Below are 16355 nucleotides of genomic sequence, written 5' to 3'. Positions count from 1 at the left end.
AGAAACTTTCAATGGTCAATCAGCACTATTTTATGTGGTGTGGTCCACGCGAGATTTAGATATTTTTCATTTTTGGGACCATGCCCTAAAATTGAGCTGTAAAAAACGAATGAACGGAGTGGATGGAAGGTACATAGATCAGGGTGGGCCCCACAGGGATCCAAAGCTGTGCCCGTTTTAAGCGCAGTGTAAAACAGGTACCGTAGGCGATTCCGGTCCTCTAATCTTCGGTGGGACTCAACAAACCAATCCTTCAGATTGCCAAACAGTGGGCCCCACTTATCATAAATTTCATCTCTTTCAGGGGGACAAAATGGTCATTTCCAGAAAGTGACTCTTCACATGAGTCATGACCCTCTCCTCCCTCCACCATCCGAGTCTGAAACGCAAACGGTAGACCAGACTCTCTCTGATATGATTTTAAACCCCATTTCCCGCCAAAATCAAACCCTCTTCTCTTTACCATCTTTTCTCATTTCTCACCTTCGCATCTCTTCATCTCTTCCACTCTCCTCAAACCTCAAACACGCCCCTAAAAACCCTAACCCTAATCCCAGCAACAGCAAGAAGCAGAAACCCTCGTGTCACCCTCCATCATCGCTCGATCGGACGGCCACAAAGCCTCTCCATTCGGACCTCCCCTTTGATTTCAGGTACAGCTACACGGAGAGCGGACCGCTGCCGTTGACGAGGCCGATCCGACTGCGGGAGCCCAAGTACTCCCCGTTCGGGCCTGGGCGGATCGACCGGGTCTGGGACGGAGCGTGCGCCCCGGTCCTTGTGGACCCGGCTGTGAAATCCGTCGGCGGGGATCCGAATTTGGATGATGCGGATTCGGCTCGGAAATCAAGGGAGAAGATCCTCGGGGAGCCGCTCTCTGACGCGGAGAGGAGAGTTTTGGTGGAGAGGAGTCAGAGGAATAAGACTAAGCAGCAAGTTAATTTAGGTAATTACTTTTGCTCTTTGATGTAAAATGGTTGATTGGATTGTTTCTTTTATGTGGAGATATTTTGGGGCCCACATGGCGTGTGCATCAGATCCACCCTGTCCATTAGGTGTGCCCTTCGATGTTAGGCCATGTCAAAAGCTCAGGTGGGCTGCACCACAGGGAACAGTTGGGAGGAGATGCCCAAGCAATTAAACCTTCCAGATTGTATGTGGATCCACAGTCTTGTGTATATGCCATCCAGTTCATTCATCAGACATCGCCCACTATGATGTTTGTGGATGAAATGTCAGCTAAAAAACTTACACTGGTTGGATGATCTTAACCATTCTAGTTCCCACCTGTTGGATTTGACCTGCCCATTTGTTGCCCTCTGGTTGGATGTTGAGGATCATTGCATCAGTGGGATCTTTTGGGCTATGCTTCATCTGTGATGGTTCCCATTGATTTGAACTATTTTTTTTTTTTTTGAAGACACATGGTGTCCCCACCTCTTTTTTGAAGTGAGATTAATCCTTACGGATACACGCAATCACCCACAACCACGTGTATCGGGTAAAGCCAAGGAGGGGAATCGAACCCTCACCTATGGGGAGCAAACCTATGGTGAAGACCATTCGCCCAAACCTCGTTGGGTTCTTGATTTGAACTATTTGGAAGCTGGATTGACATAAAAGCATGCATGTGTATTGTAGATATGTAGCATTGCTCCTTTAGGGCATGTTTGGATGCCTGTAAGTTCTTTTAAGTTATAAGTGATTTTGATGCATGACATATGATTTAATCCTAGCATGCAACATGGAAATTATAAAAGAGTCCATAAAGTAATTCAATTGACAAAAGAAGCTAACCCAGTAAATAATAGAAAATAAAATCCGGTTTAACTTAAATCACATGCCTGCATGCTAATAAATCACATAAATCAATTAAAATTAGGCCCGATGGAAGGATAGAACTTTCAATTTAGGATAGACACGTTTCACACTTAAGGGACTGACTTTTAGGCTCTATAATTAGGGTTAGGAATGGGAAAATCTGAAATTTGAAAAAATAGGGTTCATGGGAATTGAGAAATTTTGAATTAGGATTTTTTAGAATTTGGTGAAAAGATGAAATTAGGAATAAATTGGGTGAATTGGTTAAGGGGGCTGATGGATTTAGGTATTGGTAGAGGAGAATTAAGGTTTTGGATGAAGGGAGGTTATGGAACACGCTGTAAGGGCCACCTCAAGCTGGAATATATAGAGGCTTCTTCCTCACCCCATTACTCGACACTTGGAAGAAACCAGAGGGTAAAGAGGGGACCGACGACAACCAGGTTGCCGCTAGTCCCCCTTTTGCTGAAATGACTTGGCCCAACTCTCTTCCCTTGGGAAGAGAGACCTTAGGAAGACCTCCTTGCAAGGAATCTTGCACAGATTGTCCATGGTGAAGTGATTGAAAAGAGAAAAGAGAGTAAATGATGAAAATGGTGGGAAAAATTCAAATTTTAATCTAAAATCCAATAACTTATCAAAAATTGGAAGGATGATGTGGAGTAGAGAGAAAATCCCATGCATTTTCAAAAGTTTCACAAAATTCCAATAAAAACCAACATCGATTGCGACCATCAACTTGCAATCCGATGGACTGGATCCTTTTCAAAAATCCCAAAAAAATAGCATCAATCGCAATCGTTGATTCGCGATCCGATGGACTGGATCAGTGAGGGTTGAAGTTGGATGATGAAAAGTTGAAGAAGAAGATGATTTACATGGTTTTGAATAGGAATGGAAGAAGAAAGATGAAGTTTTTGGGAAAATACCTCCTTTGGATAGAAAGAAAGAGATGGAAGATGATAGATGGAAGCCTTAAACCTCCGTTGAATGGGGAATAAAATCATACCACACTCAAGCTCCAAGTCACATGGAGTATTCTTCAAATCACATGAAGAAAGAGAGAACGCAATGTTTTTTTTTCCCTTCAAAATAATGGCATTAGGGCTCCACACACCCCCTTTTCTCTTTTATAGTCTCAGAAAAGACTTTTTACAAAAAGGTGCTCTCAAATAAGATTCTCAACATAAATACGCTTAATAAATTAAAAGTTGTTCTTAACTCCATAACGTCAACACAATTATAAGGTATACAAAAAATAACGAAACATGTAAATAATCTAAACAACTAAATTATTTCGTGGCCCACGGGGTTCACGATCAAGATGTCCGATGATGATGATCCAACGGTCTGATCATCGTTTCCATCAAGCTCCTATATGCAACCCATGTGCATCTTCCCAATGTGGGGTCTTCAAAGATGCATGGACATGCACACGGGGTTTTCAACATGGCTAGGAATGTGAATTGGGCCAAGTGGGCCCCATGTAATGGTCGTTTAGCCATAAGGAGATTGGCTCAACCCTCCTCTAGCATGGTACTCGCATGTCCTCATTAGATTTACCTGTAAGTCACTTACATGTAACCTGCTTGGCTGTGAGTTGTAAGTAACTTACAGGTAAGTTAGTTTTTTGTTTGGGTAACTTGTAAGTACTTACAGGTAAAAAGTTGTATATTCACACTGAGCAGAGCTTGGACTAGGGAAAATATTATGATCATATAAAAAGCATGGGATCAAATATGTCATTTTGTTAGGCCCATCAAGATGAATATTTGAGCTAATTCTTAGGCCAAACTAATCATCAAGTGGGCCATAAAAGTGGGCCCACGAATTCAAAATATATATGATATGGAGCAGTAACTCAAATTAAGCATTGAGAAGAAACTTAAAACATTAATATCAAATCTAATAATCAAAGTACATTAACAATGCCTTCTTTAACTATAGGAAGTACATTTGAAAATTATCACTTAGGAATCATCCTCTCTAACCATTCATTCATTTGGATAGGACTTACATGATCAAGGAATGTAGATGCAAAATGCGGTATTTTCGTAAAGAATGTGTAGGCCCGATACATCATGTTGGAATCAATGGTTGTCATATTCTCCAACTCGTCCCACAATCTCCCTGTCATTTTAGTTTTGAATAAGACATTTATTTACTATTTCTTGAATGCTTTCAAACTTTTCAATAACAGTCGATGTGAGAGAGGCATTCTTCTTCTTCTTAGGTGGCCTTGGAGCGGAGGTTCTCACATTCCTTTGACCACTTCATCATATTGATATTGAAATTGTATTCCGTTGGAATATGCATCATCGGGTGGTGCAAATAGTGTATATGATCCAGAGAGGTATGGGGACAATGGGATGTCATCCATGTAATTACATGAATGGAGAACTTCTTCCTCAAGATCGGTTGTAGTTCGTGCTGCATTCCCTGTAGTAGAATAGTCCCCATATATTATATCAAACTAAGCTAGCAGTGGGAATGACTTGTTTATGATATGAATAGCTTCAAGTTTTGTCTATAAAATAAAAAGAATTCAGTTAGTTTTCACTGTATATGAATGGCTTCGGGTTTTGAATGAACTTCACCTTAATGAATTCATCCCAAATTCCTGGCTTAGCAGTCACACATTTCTTTTCTTCATCCCAACCGAAGCCACTTTTGCTAAGTTCAAGCTTTGTCAAGTTATATTTCTTTTTAAGCATTCGTAATTGATTCCTGCACTTTTCGCCATCCACTTACACAGAAAATGTCTCCACCACTATTTATGCTTTCACTACTCCAAAAGCTCATTTTATAGCATTCCGCAATGAGGAATGTCGGAAATTAAACAACTCCTCATTCGTCCTAGGTTAACAACCTTGCCTAAATTCTTTTAGATGATACCGAACTCCATGGAATGATGCTAAAAAATTATGCGCATTCGCAAAACTAGTATCTACTAAGTAATATTTTCCTATAAAAAACACAGATTGAAAGTTATTTAAATTTAATATACTTATTAATGAATAAATACATATCTATAGGTCTACTTAGATTAGTACCTCTCGGGACAATCAATGTGTAGTTGGTTGAGAGCGTCTGCTAGTATTCGTGAATCTGACGCTGATCCCTCCTACCTCACTAGTATATATTGAAATGTTAAATCAAAAGAGCAGCTTGTCAACACATTTTGGGAAATAAAGCCCTTTTGATTATGCCACTTGGCATGCTCCTTTACGTTGATTATTGCTGGAATATGTGAGCAGTATATGGCTTCAACACAATCCTTAAAGTACAGGAAAAACTTCGTACCATTCATTATTTTAGGTGATACATTAGTTTTTGGGTGGTTTTATGATATCGCGTTGTGGAAGTACAATTGCATTAAGCATTCTGTTAAAGTGACGACTAATTGTTTCGCCGAAATGGTTAAAATAATGTTGCATAGCCCGATTCTTAATATTATGGTTAATTATATGAAGAAAAATTACTAACTCTTCTTCTAGTGATACACTAAATGTGCCTCGTAGGTTACTGTTTTTTTTGTCTCATGTCGCGAGGGCGAAAGAAAGCATCTTTGTGCATATGAATGTAGTCGAAGCACGTTGGCCCCGTTCCATTAATAATTGCATTAGTTGCTTGTGCGCCTGTATAGTTTCATTGTTGTTGTTGTGATTCTTCTAACATATTGTTTTTATCAAGCCAAATAGTCATTAATGCACAAGCCATGGTCATTGTAGACATCATATGAAAATCCATATTGGAATTCGAATCCATTTCGCAAACAGATTTAAAAATCGAGGAATTATTAAGTCAAAGAATATGAATCCATTTCTCAAATAGATCTAAAAATCAAGGAATTATTAAGTCAAGAAATATAAAAGCAAAATAAAATAGCATAATTTCATCAAGTAATAAGGGTACGAGAGATATGAATGGTTTTCAATCCTTTATTACCTAATATGCTAAGTGTATGAAAACCTTCCCATGCATGTAGGTGCAATTAGATTTATTGGATAGTTTAGATCATTGGATCTCAAGGCAGTCTATGTAGAGTGCATTGGACCTAATTGATGGTCCAAATAGATAATGTGGATGCCACAAAATCCAAACAAAACTATATGCATGGATAGTTCCCATACATTCATAGCCTAATCAATTTAGCATTTGCCATTGAATTCAATGTAGCAATTGATGCAGGACAATTAACCACCTGCTCTAAAAGCTCAAACTGATAGAGCATGGCAAATCAATCCCTTCGCCTCACACTGGCCGCCCACCCCGAGTGTGCCCCTGCATTCCACAGGCCACTCCACTCGAGCCCGGTGTGAAAATGCTCTTGCATTAATCACCCTCGATGAGGAGTCTCGAACACGAGACCTCCTACTTTGATACCACTTTGATGCGGGATAATTAACCACTTGCTCTAAAAGTTCGAACTGATAAAGCATGGCGAATCAATCCCTTTATCTCATAGCCCAGGCCCCACATCCAATGGATTAAGACCTCAGCTGAACCCTCCTCGTGGGGCCCACTTCACATGGGTTTTGCTTCACACAAGCCACCCGCCTCACAGGGGTGGGGCCCACCTCACACGAGCCACCCACCTCACACGGGCGGGCCGCCCACCCCAAGTGTGCCCTTGCATCCCACAGGCCACCCTACTCAAACCTAGTGTGAAAATGCTCCTGCATTAGCAATGTAGCAATGGTCATCTACTCATATGTCAGTTCAGCGTTTGAGAAGATAATACCCTCTTATTAAGTGCTCTGCATCATACGGCACACAATTGGTGCCTAGCCCATCCACACGTAAGCACACATTCTAATATGGCACGTGTGTATGATATTGGAGGTTTCATCAGGTGGGCCACATTGTTGAGATCTTCTGATAAAAAAATAAAGGCATTTTGTTCCTCAGGTGGGCCACAGTTATAAAATAAATGGTCTGGATCACTTAGCTGTGAGGCTCACTCGTCCATATTCACTGTCGGAGGACTTTTCCTTTGTACTTCCTACCGTGGAAAGACCTTTACCTCGAGCATAACTTGATCATGCAAAGTGGGCAACTGGTGACGGTGATCCAAACCATTCATCAGGAATGTCCTAGCGTGGATGGTCTGTATACATGAGAAAACATTGTGGGACCATCGTGACAATACTAACGCATCAAGTGTGTGCAAAATCTATGTCATCCATTTGGTGAGCCAACTGGTTTGATTTTTCAACTAACGAGACAAATAGAGTGGGACCCACCAGATGAGGGCTCCAAAAATCTCCCAGGTGGGAAAATCCTAACCATTCAAGGTGAGGCCCATCATGTGATATCAACGTTTGTACCATTGAACATAAATGTTCCATATAAAATTCTCAAACATATATAATAAAAAACGAAAAAAGAAAAAATAACAACAACATTATGCACACAATAGTAATAAAAGGATGCATGCAATTTTCACTCACCATCAAAATTACGTCTACTCTCCATTTTTTAGAATCCAAATGCATGAATAAAAAATTAAAAAAATAAATGCATTAAAAGAATCCAAGGGAGCAAATTAGTTGTTACCTGGGTGTTTCCTAACCATGTGTGGCCCAACTTAATATATTTTTTGTATATCCAGGCCGACCATCTATTTTCCACCTCATTTTAGGATGAGATCCCAAAACTTAAGCAGATCCAAATCTCAAGTGGACCACACTATTAGAAATAGCCTATGGCTCCTTTAAGCTAGTCACAACTGTTTCCTGTGGTGGGGTCCACTTGAGATTTGGATCTGCTTAATTTTTGGGATCACATCCTAAAATGGGTTGGAGAAATAGATGGATGGAGTGGATATATAACACATAGTCAAGGTGGGGCACCCACTAAAGCGTTATCCGAATAACACTTTTTTTTTGGGGGGGGGGGCGCATGTAGGAAATGGTCTAGCAATGCTAGGATATTGTATTTCCATGAGAAAACAGAAATTGAATATTTTCTGCAGCTTGATTTATTGATTTTAATGTCTTAGATAGGATTCATAGGAATGGCTGGCAAAACAGAATTTGTGAAGCTGAGATCTCAAGGCCATGATGATGATGATTTTATTGAACTAGCATTGGCAATGTGCTTTGTATAGGAAGGGATGGCCTGACTCACAACATGTTGAATCTTATTCACAATCACTGGAAGCATGCTGAGGCTATCAGGATAAAGTGTATGGGTGTACCTACAGTTGACATGGAAAATGTATGCACGCAGCTTGAGGTATTTCTCTTCATGCTTTATCTTCTTGTTGAAACCATTTACATAAGAACATATACTAGAGAAGGACCATCAAACTGATAGAACATGATATCTGCTTATCGTTTGATTGTAACTGCTTCCTTTCTATTAGAGTTTCTTGAAAACCATGTACTTAGATGGATATTAAGCAAGGACTCATTAGATTTTATCATGACACCAAAGAGTAGGGTTTTGTGCTGAATATTTGTACTTAGGGCTTTCCTCTTAGTCTTCATCATGGTTATGCACCATATTCATTGGGAGAAAAATAGTTTGATTACAATTTCATGAGGTTCTACAGTTTGGAAAATCATGGTCCCTTGATCCCTCTGTTGTGCACCCCTGTTGTTACTTGTTGCTTCTTGTAACCAATAGCATGATTAATGGGGCTATAGAGTTGGGCTCTGTGTCATGATGGTATGCAAGTAAGTTGCAGAATTTGGGTAATTTGTAGGATAAGAAATTATTTTCCTTTAGCTGTTTGATGGATTTGTAGACATTTTTTCAGCATAAAACTGGTGGTCAGATAATCTATATGCAAGGTGGTTTAATTGTGCTGTACAGAGGCAGACATTACAGTCCCAAGAAAAGACCTGTGATTCCACTTATGCTGTGGAAACCCAGTGAACCTATTTATCCAAGGTTGATCGGGATACTAATTGATGGCCTAACCACTGAACAAACCAAGGAAATGAGGAAGAAAGGCCTTGCAGTTCCTGCCTTAACAGCACTTGGTAATGTTCCCTTCTTAGAACCCAATTGTTCCCAACACTATTTGTTTGCATGGATCTAATTGAATGAACCAAACTTGCAGCAAAGAATGGTTCTATGGTAATCTGGTACCAATGGTCCAAGGCGCTTTTCTCACTGATGAGTTGGTTCGTATAGATTGCAAGAGCCTGGATAAGAGTGACTACAGGAAAATAGGCTGTAAGCTCAGGGTAAGATTTTAACTTATGTCTGTCCTTGCTTGAGGTCCATTTGTTTTATTTATTTATTTATTTATTACCAATGTGAGAAGTGTTACTATGTTTTTGAGGAATGTGATGGCAACTCACAAGAGTAAGATTTTACATCTTGCTCCCTGCTTTTGTGTGAACATGGTCCAGTCATCAGGTGGGCCATGTGTATGAAAAATACGAAGGTTTGAAAGGGATTGACAAACAGGCCACACTTGACATAAGTGGCTCATCTGATGGAGGGGAGGGCCCACCTGATGAGCAGTGGGATCTCGCACAGCATCAAAATTTACATGAGAGTAGGATTTTCTATTCAAAATCCTATGCTTGTTAGAGAGAGAGAGAGAGAGAGAGAGGGAAGCTTTCGAGGGAAGCTTTCCATGTGTGTAGAGGCCATGCATGTAGAGCAGTGGAGGAGCACATCTCTCTCTCTCTAGATAGTATCAAACTCGGAACAATACTACAACTACTGCATGTATGACTTGGACATAACAACAAGGCTTGGGGTGGGTTCTTTCCTCTTCTTGTTGGTGAGCCATGCCCTCATGATGGTCGCTAGCAAGCGCTACTGCGGTCATGATGGGGACATCACCCGTACACGCACGCCCCCCCTACGCACGTACGCAAGGAGGAGGATGGCCCCACCATCGATCTGGATCGATGACGACGTCCAAGGAGGGCCTCCTAGTTAGAGGACTACGTTTTGGTTCATTGGAGTGGACTTGATAGTCATTTGAATCTCACCATGGGTTCTCATGATCGTGGCCCACTATTCCAATTAATCTAGTACTTTGGGTTTTACTTATTATTGTTATTAGGAATATCATGGACGGTTTAGATTGCTTTGATTAATTGTTATTTTTTATTACTTCGTCTCCAAGTAATAGGTTTGCGCACATGGCGCAAGTTTTGGGGTATAAGGTTTTATTATAATTAGGCACCCCTTGTATTCTTTTTTCTCATTGAAGATTAATAAAATTTCTGCGTTTTTTTGCTCCTCTAAATTCCTAAGTTGTGGACATTCAATTGGGTGTGAAACTCTCCCTTCATCGAAGGGCTGACTACAGTGGTGCGAAGCCACACCTATCCCGAGTTGCCCCCACCTTCTACCATCCATATTTCTCTTCTCCTACAATCATCTATGCTTCAAATCCATCCTCTATTGCAGCCGTTTTTCTCTCTACAGCAGATTTCCAGAATCTGGCCCTGTAGGAGGGCTGAAACTTCGGCGAAGCACCATGCACAGACCGTGCATAGGATCAGGTTGAAATTTGGAGGTTTTGTGGCCCACCCCTAGCTAACCAAGGCCAAGCTGGCTGTTTTCCAATTTGTGGGCCCCACACACATGCGGGACACCTCCAGCGCACGTGCGTCTGGGCCTTCACCGCTGTCCACGCGTGCGACACTTCTCTGGTTCGTCTCTCTCCTCTCTTTCACCCCTCTTTCACCCCAAATCCCTAACCCTAACCCTCAATCACTCAAATCTCCAATTTTGTGCCCTTTCTTCAACCTTAGGGTTTCTTAGACTGAAATCTATGAACCCGTTGAATTGAGGAATTATTTTTGTGCGTGTGTGGATGAATTTACCCTCCTTTGATATTCTTTGATCTATAATTTTGATTGATCCAACCTTAGCTTGTGTAGGCATGAGCCTGCATAGATTCTGCTTGATTGAATGCTTGAACTTTTGCGTGGGATATGGAATTTTGCGTAATTGTTTTTGAACTAACGTGATCTAAAGCCTGAAAATCTTGCACATCATATTTGAATTTCATGTCCTGCATCAGGTCATGGTTTGATTCCTGGTGGTTCATGTGCTTGGGCCATCAACCTCTTCATCACCTGCTGGCACTCTCTCTCTCTCTGTGGGAATGGCCAGGTCTCGTATATGCATCCCAGGCCAGGCTTGGGCTCGACTAGTCTGGCCCTTTGGATACCTTGCAAAATACTGGTCGGGCTTGGACAGAGCTTGGCTAGCCCTAACCCAGCTCGTTGGCACTCCTAACCGTCTTGCACCTAATTATGTACACCTCCCCTCTCTTCTCGCATTACACGCACAAACACCTTATCTTCCCCCACTATGATGCAGATCCACTTTGGAATCGGCAACTGCTTGTTCCTCCTAATACATATTATGGTAGCCAGGAGCTCCTCACATCCTTCTGTGTCTGGGTCGATGGCGATTACTTCCTCGATGCATGATCCCAACGTTGTGAAAACTTCCTGGATCTAGAACTCCAGCGGAAGCTCCCAGATCTAGAACCAAACATCTTACCCAAATGCCATCCACTTAACTTATTTATAGATTAATGAAGAGATTTGCTAGCGAGAATGATGCTATCTATATTTACCTATGACCGAAGTGATATCCACATCTCTGTCCCACTGAGGTGTTTGAGGACCTTGTCTTCTTCCTCCAAAACATTGTTTTGTACCACCCACTCTTCCACCTAGGATCTCTTCCTGCAAATGCCTCGTTAACTCATCCATAGGCAATGCAAAAAGGTACAGGCTTAATGTTGACCCTCGGTGTAAGCCTAGTAATGCAGGGGCATTTTCACACTAGGCCCGAGTGGGGTCGCCTGTGGGATGCAGGGGCATACTCAAGGTGGGTGACCCATGTGATTTGGGGCCCACGAGAGAGGTCTCGTGTTCGAGACTCCTCACCAGGGGTGATTAATGCACATTTCACACCGGGCTCGAGTGGGGTAGCCCGTGGGATGCAGGGACACACTTGGGGTGGGCGGCCTATGTGATTTGGGGCCCACGAAGGGAGTTCAGCCAAGGTCCTAAACCCATGAGATGTGGGGCTTGGGCTATGAGATAAAAGGATTAATTCGCCATACTCTAACAGTTCGAGCTTTTAGAGCAAGTGGTTAATTGTCCTGCATCACCTACAGTAATTGGGAACTCATTTATTTCTCCGCTAGTGGTTCTTACATTTGTTACCACTCGTATGTATACTTAATCATGTCAATATATCCTCTTGAAAATCTTTTCTTTCCCAACACCTTTTAGATTAATTGTCTAGGGACCTTATTATATGCTTTCTCTAAGTCAACAAAGACCATGTGGAGATCCTTCCTCTCTTTATATTTCTCTATCAATTGTCTAAGTAGAAAAATAATTTCAGTGGTATACCTCCCAGTCAAACTAATACATTCCTCTCATGGCTTAGTTTTTGCTCAATTACTCTCCCAAAGTTCCATAGTATGGCTTATAAGTTTAATCTCATGATAGTTACTGCAATTTCGTATGTCTTCTTGATTCTTATAAATAGGTACTATGGTACTTTTTTGTCTATTCATATGGCATTTTCTTCAATTTTACGATCTTGATGAACAACTTTGTCAACCAAAATAACCCAGTATCTCTCATACACTTTCAAACCTTTATTAGTATACCACATGGTCCAAGATTCTTTCTTGTTTTCATCTTTCCCAAAGCTTCTTTCGTTTTAGATATCCTAATCCTACGAAAGTATCTACAATATTCAATATTATTTTAGTTCATGGTTCCTTCTATCCCCAAGTTCTTAGAGTGGCTATGATACAGGACATGAAATTTTAAACATGATATGCGAGATTCCAGGCTTTAGATCATACTAGTTCAAAACAATCACACAAAATTCCACATCTCACATAAAGTCAAGCACTCGATCAAGGGGAATCTATGCGGGTCCAAGCCTACACATGCTAGGGCTGGATCAATTAAAATTATAGACCAAACAACACTCAAAGGAGAGTAGATTCAGCCACACATGCACAAGAATAATTTCCCCAATCCAAGGGATTCACAAGTTTCAATTCGGGAAACCCTATGGTTGAAAAAAAGGGCAAAGAAATTGAGAGTTTAAGACAATCTAGGGTTAAGGTTAGGGAAATCAGGTAAGAGAGGAGTGAAAGAGAGGAGAGAGTAAACCTGAAGACCGCCCTCACGTGTTGACAGGAGGCCACGCCGGACGCATGTGCTTGGATGGTGGCCCGCACATGTGTGGGGCCCATGAATCTCAAATCGGCCAGCTAGGGCCTGGTCGGCCAGGGATGGGCCACCTTCCCTCCAAATTTCAGGCCAAACGGATGATCGGTTTGAACACGGTGCTCCGCCAAAATTTCAACCCTCTTGCAGGGTCAGATTCTAGAAATCTGCTGTTGGGGAAAGATTAACTGCAAACGTGGGTGGATTTGATGAGGAGATGGTTGTAGGAGATGAGGAATATGGAGGGTAAGAGATGAGGGTGATTTGGGATGGGTGTGGCTTCGCACCACGGTAGTTAGCCATTCAAAGAATAGAGGGTTTTGCACCCAATTAGGTTTTCCACAACTCATCTTTGCGTTTGGGGCAATGACGCAACTAGTGAGGTTATAACTGAAGCGCGTCAATTGCTAGTTGAAAACTATTTCCAAACCCCCTCTTTGGCCTAGGTTCAGCTTAGTGCCATGGAGAATTTCTGGAAGGGCTCCCTCTAATCAAGGTTTCCACAACTCAGAGAATTAGATAAGCAGGAAAACACAGAATTTTATTAATCATCTTCAATCAGAAAAAGACTACAAGGGGTGCCTATTTATAATAAAATCTTATACTCCAAAACTCGCGCCATGTGTGCAACCTATTACTTAGAGACAAAGTAATCATAAATAACAACTAATCAAAGTAATCTAAACCGTCCATGATGTTCCTAATAACCAAAACTTAAAGTACTAGATCGTTTGGAATAGTGGGTCACGATCATGAGAACCCATGGTGAGATTCACATAACGATCGGGTTCACTCTAAGGAATCAAAACGCAGTCCTCTGACTAGGAGGCCCTCCCTGGACGTCGTCATCGATCCAGATCGATGGTGGGACCCTCTTCTTTGTGTAGGAGGGGCGTGCGTGTGCGCACGATGTCTCCATCTGTCATCTAACAAGTTTTGAAAATAATTTCTCCACCTTTTGTTAATCACATTGTCCTTTACTATTACCCTTTGGTTATTGCTCTTAATGTATCTAACATGATATGACTCCCCTACCTATCCTCTCTCATTTTTGCAAGTTTGAAGGCATCTTTCTCACCTTCTCGTCCCCAATCTATAATTGTAAGCCTTAAGTTTAGCATCGCCACTAGGCAATTTTTTATTGGTGTTTCTATGTTCAAAATTGTCATTGTTTCTAATCCCTTACTAGGCTTTGGAACATGGACATTTCTCATGAATAGCTTTTTGTATACAATCATTTCACCACCAAGTTTCCTCATATAAATTGGCTTTTTACCTCTAGATACTTTTAAAACATCTTTTGCCACTTTCCTAATGCAATCAGCCATCTTATTCCTTATACTTCTTCCTCAGCATTCCACCATCCTTCTATCAATCTATTTCTGAATGACATTGTTTTCTCTTGTTTTAAATTTCTCATAATTTTTGGGCACCTATGAATTTCATTTCTTCCATCTCTTAATGTAAACATCAATAATCATCAACCTATGTTGCGCAATCAAACTCTCCCGGTATAACCTGTGTAACCCTTACATAAGAAGTCTATTTGCCTGTTTATGATCCATGTTTGAAAGTTATTCTCTCTCCACATATATAGTTCATTAATTCCACCGCCTTCTTGTCTTAGTTGAAGACAAGATATTCAAATGGTTTTGGGGTTTCCTTGCAGGACTTGGTTCCCTGTGTCTTAGTGACATTTGAGGAGCAGCAGATTGTGATATGGAGAGGGAAGAACTGTCCTAGTAGAGCAGAGCTAATTTCCGAGGATGGATAATTCTTCTGTGGCTGTACAGTGAGATTGTGCTGCAGAGATTTTAAAAAAAAGCTCAAGTATCAACCGACAAAGCTAGGGCGATGGATTGCTTTGTGCACGCCGGAGGAATGCCAACACCATTTGGGGAAAGAAAAATGCATGGAACAAAAACACATGGAAATCTTGTATTCTGAAACACATGCCTGCGGCTTCATTGGTGGAAAGAGTAAACAGGTTGCGGGCGGTGGTGGCTTCTGAGTGATTGGACAGGGAGTTGCATACATGCATGTTTTATCTTCTTTTTAAATATCTACACAACACACTGGTTCTATACCTATGTTATAGAATTTTGTACGTGTGTACAAGAAACAGGATGAAAATGTCTCTAGTTTAAAACATCAGCTGAAACAAGAGCTTTAGTACAACTAACAACAATATTGATTGCTCATGTGATTTGTATTAATCGAGGAGAAACATTGATGACTTGAGTGGGATTTGATAGAAATTTGTATCTGCTGGCCCCCACTTTGGATGGGTCATATACTAGAAAACAGATTGGACCATCCTAAACTCCCATAACCGTTTGGAATTTTAAAAAAATTTCATTTTTTGATTTCTCATTTTGCCTGTCCATTTATGGCCTGTTTGATTTTCCAAATCCTCTACAAGTAGCTAGTAAATAACCAATTATTACTTTATCACCCTGTTTGAAAATACGTTTGTATTTCTGTTTCAAAAACCAGTCAAATGGACCGGTTTAAATTTGTGGGCCCCACCATGATATATATAACATACATGCGCCAGCCATCTGTTTTACCAGATCATTTTGAGGCATGAGCCAAAAAATGAGGCAGATCCAACATTCAAGTGGCCCATACCAAAGGGAACAGTGGCCCCAGGAAGTTTTTAACGGTAGGTGTTTGATTCCCTTTTTCCTGTGGTGTGGTGCACTTGAGGTTTGGATCTGCTTCATTTTTGTGGCTCATGCCATAAATTCAAATGTCACAGCAGATGACTGTGGATAAGCCACATACATCACTGGTGGGCCCCACATACATTTCACAGCATACTCAGTTTTAGCATTCAAAAAGTAGGCTGTTAAATCAAGCATCGGGAACGATGTGGTAATTACTAAAGGAAATAATTATTACCCATTTGCAGTGTATTTACAATGGATTTGGAAAATCAAATAGACCCTTAATGGGCTGCAGATAGGGAAATTAAGATCCACTGTGGCATGTACTTTTTATGCATGCTAATACAGCAAACATGTACACTTAAATGGATTGTTGCCCTGCTGGAGTAACATCGCTAATCAACGGCTAACAGCACCTCAGTTGCCATTGACAATTAATGGTTGGCAAGAAGAATGCCCTTGATCCCTACTTTGGAAAATCTCTCGCTAATCAGATTCTTTTTTATGTAATAAAAGAAATGAACATATACCATGTTGTATGTTAACTTAAGATGCACCATTTTTTTCTGCTCATAGCATCTGGCTGTGCAAAAGGTGGGACGCCATCATGAAGATCACCTGAGATGAAAGCCAGGGTTGGTCCATTAATCAGACTGGCTACACCATTGGA

At 41.0% G+C, this 16355-nt stretch overlaps 1 non-coding gene and 1 pseudogene across 1 annotated transcript; both read left to right on the top strand.

The window, feature by feature from the left end:
• The first annotated feature begins 316 nt into the window (after window positions 1-316).
• Window positions 317-15254, top strand: LOC131243262 (CRS2-associated factor 1, mitochondrial-like; annotated as a pseudogene).
• LOC131244866 (U4 spliceosomal RNA) lies at window positions 13365-13515 on the top strand. The gene has a single exon (XR_009170638.1). It is a non-coding gene; the product is annotated as a U4 spliceosomal RNA (small nuclear RNA).
• Window positions 15255-16355: the final 1101 nt, after the last annotated feature.

Source organism: Magnolia sinica, chromosome 4 (assembly GCF_029962835.1).
Source record: "Magnolia sinica isolate HGM2019 chromosome 4, MsV1, whole genome shotgun sequence".
Classification (NCBI taxonomy): domain Eukaryota; kingdom Viridiplantae; phylum Streptophyta; class Magnoliopsida; order Magnoliales; family Magnoliaceae; genus Magnolia; species Magnolia sinica.
This window is presented reverse-complemented; position numbering and strand designations above follow the sequence as displayed.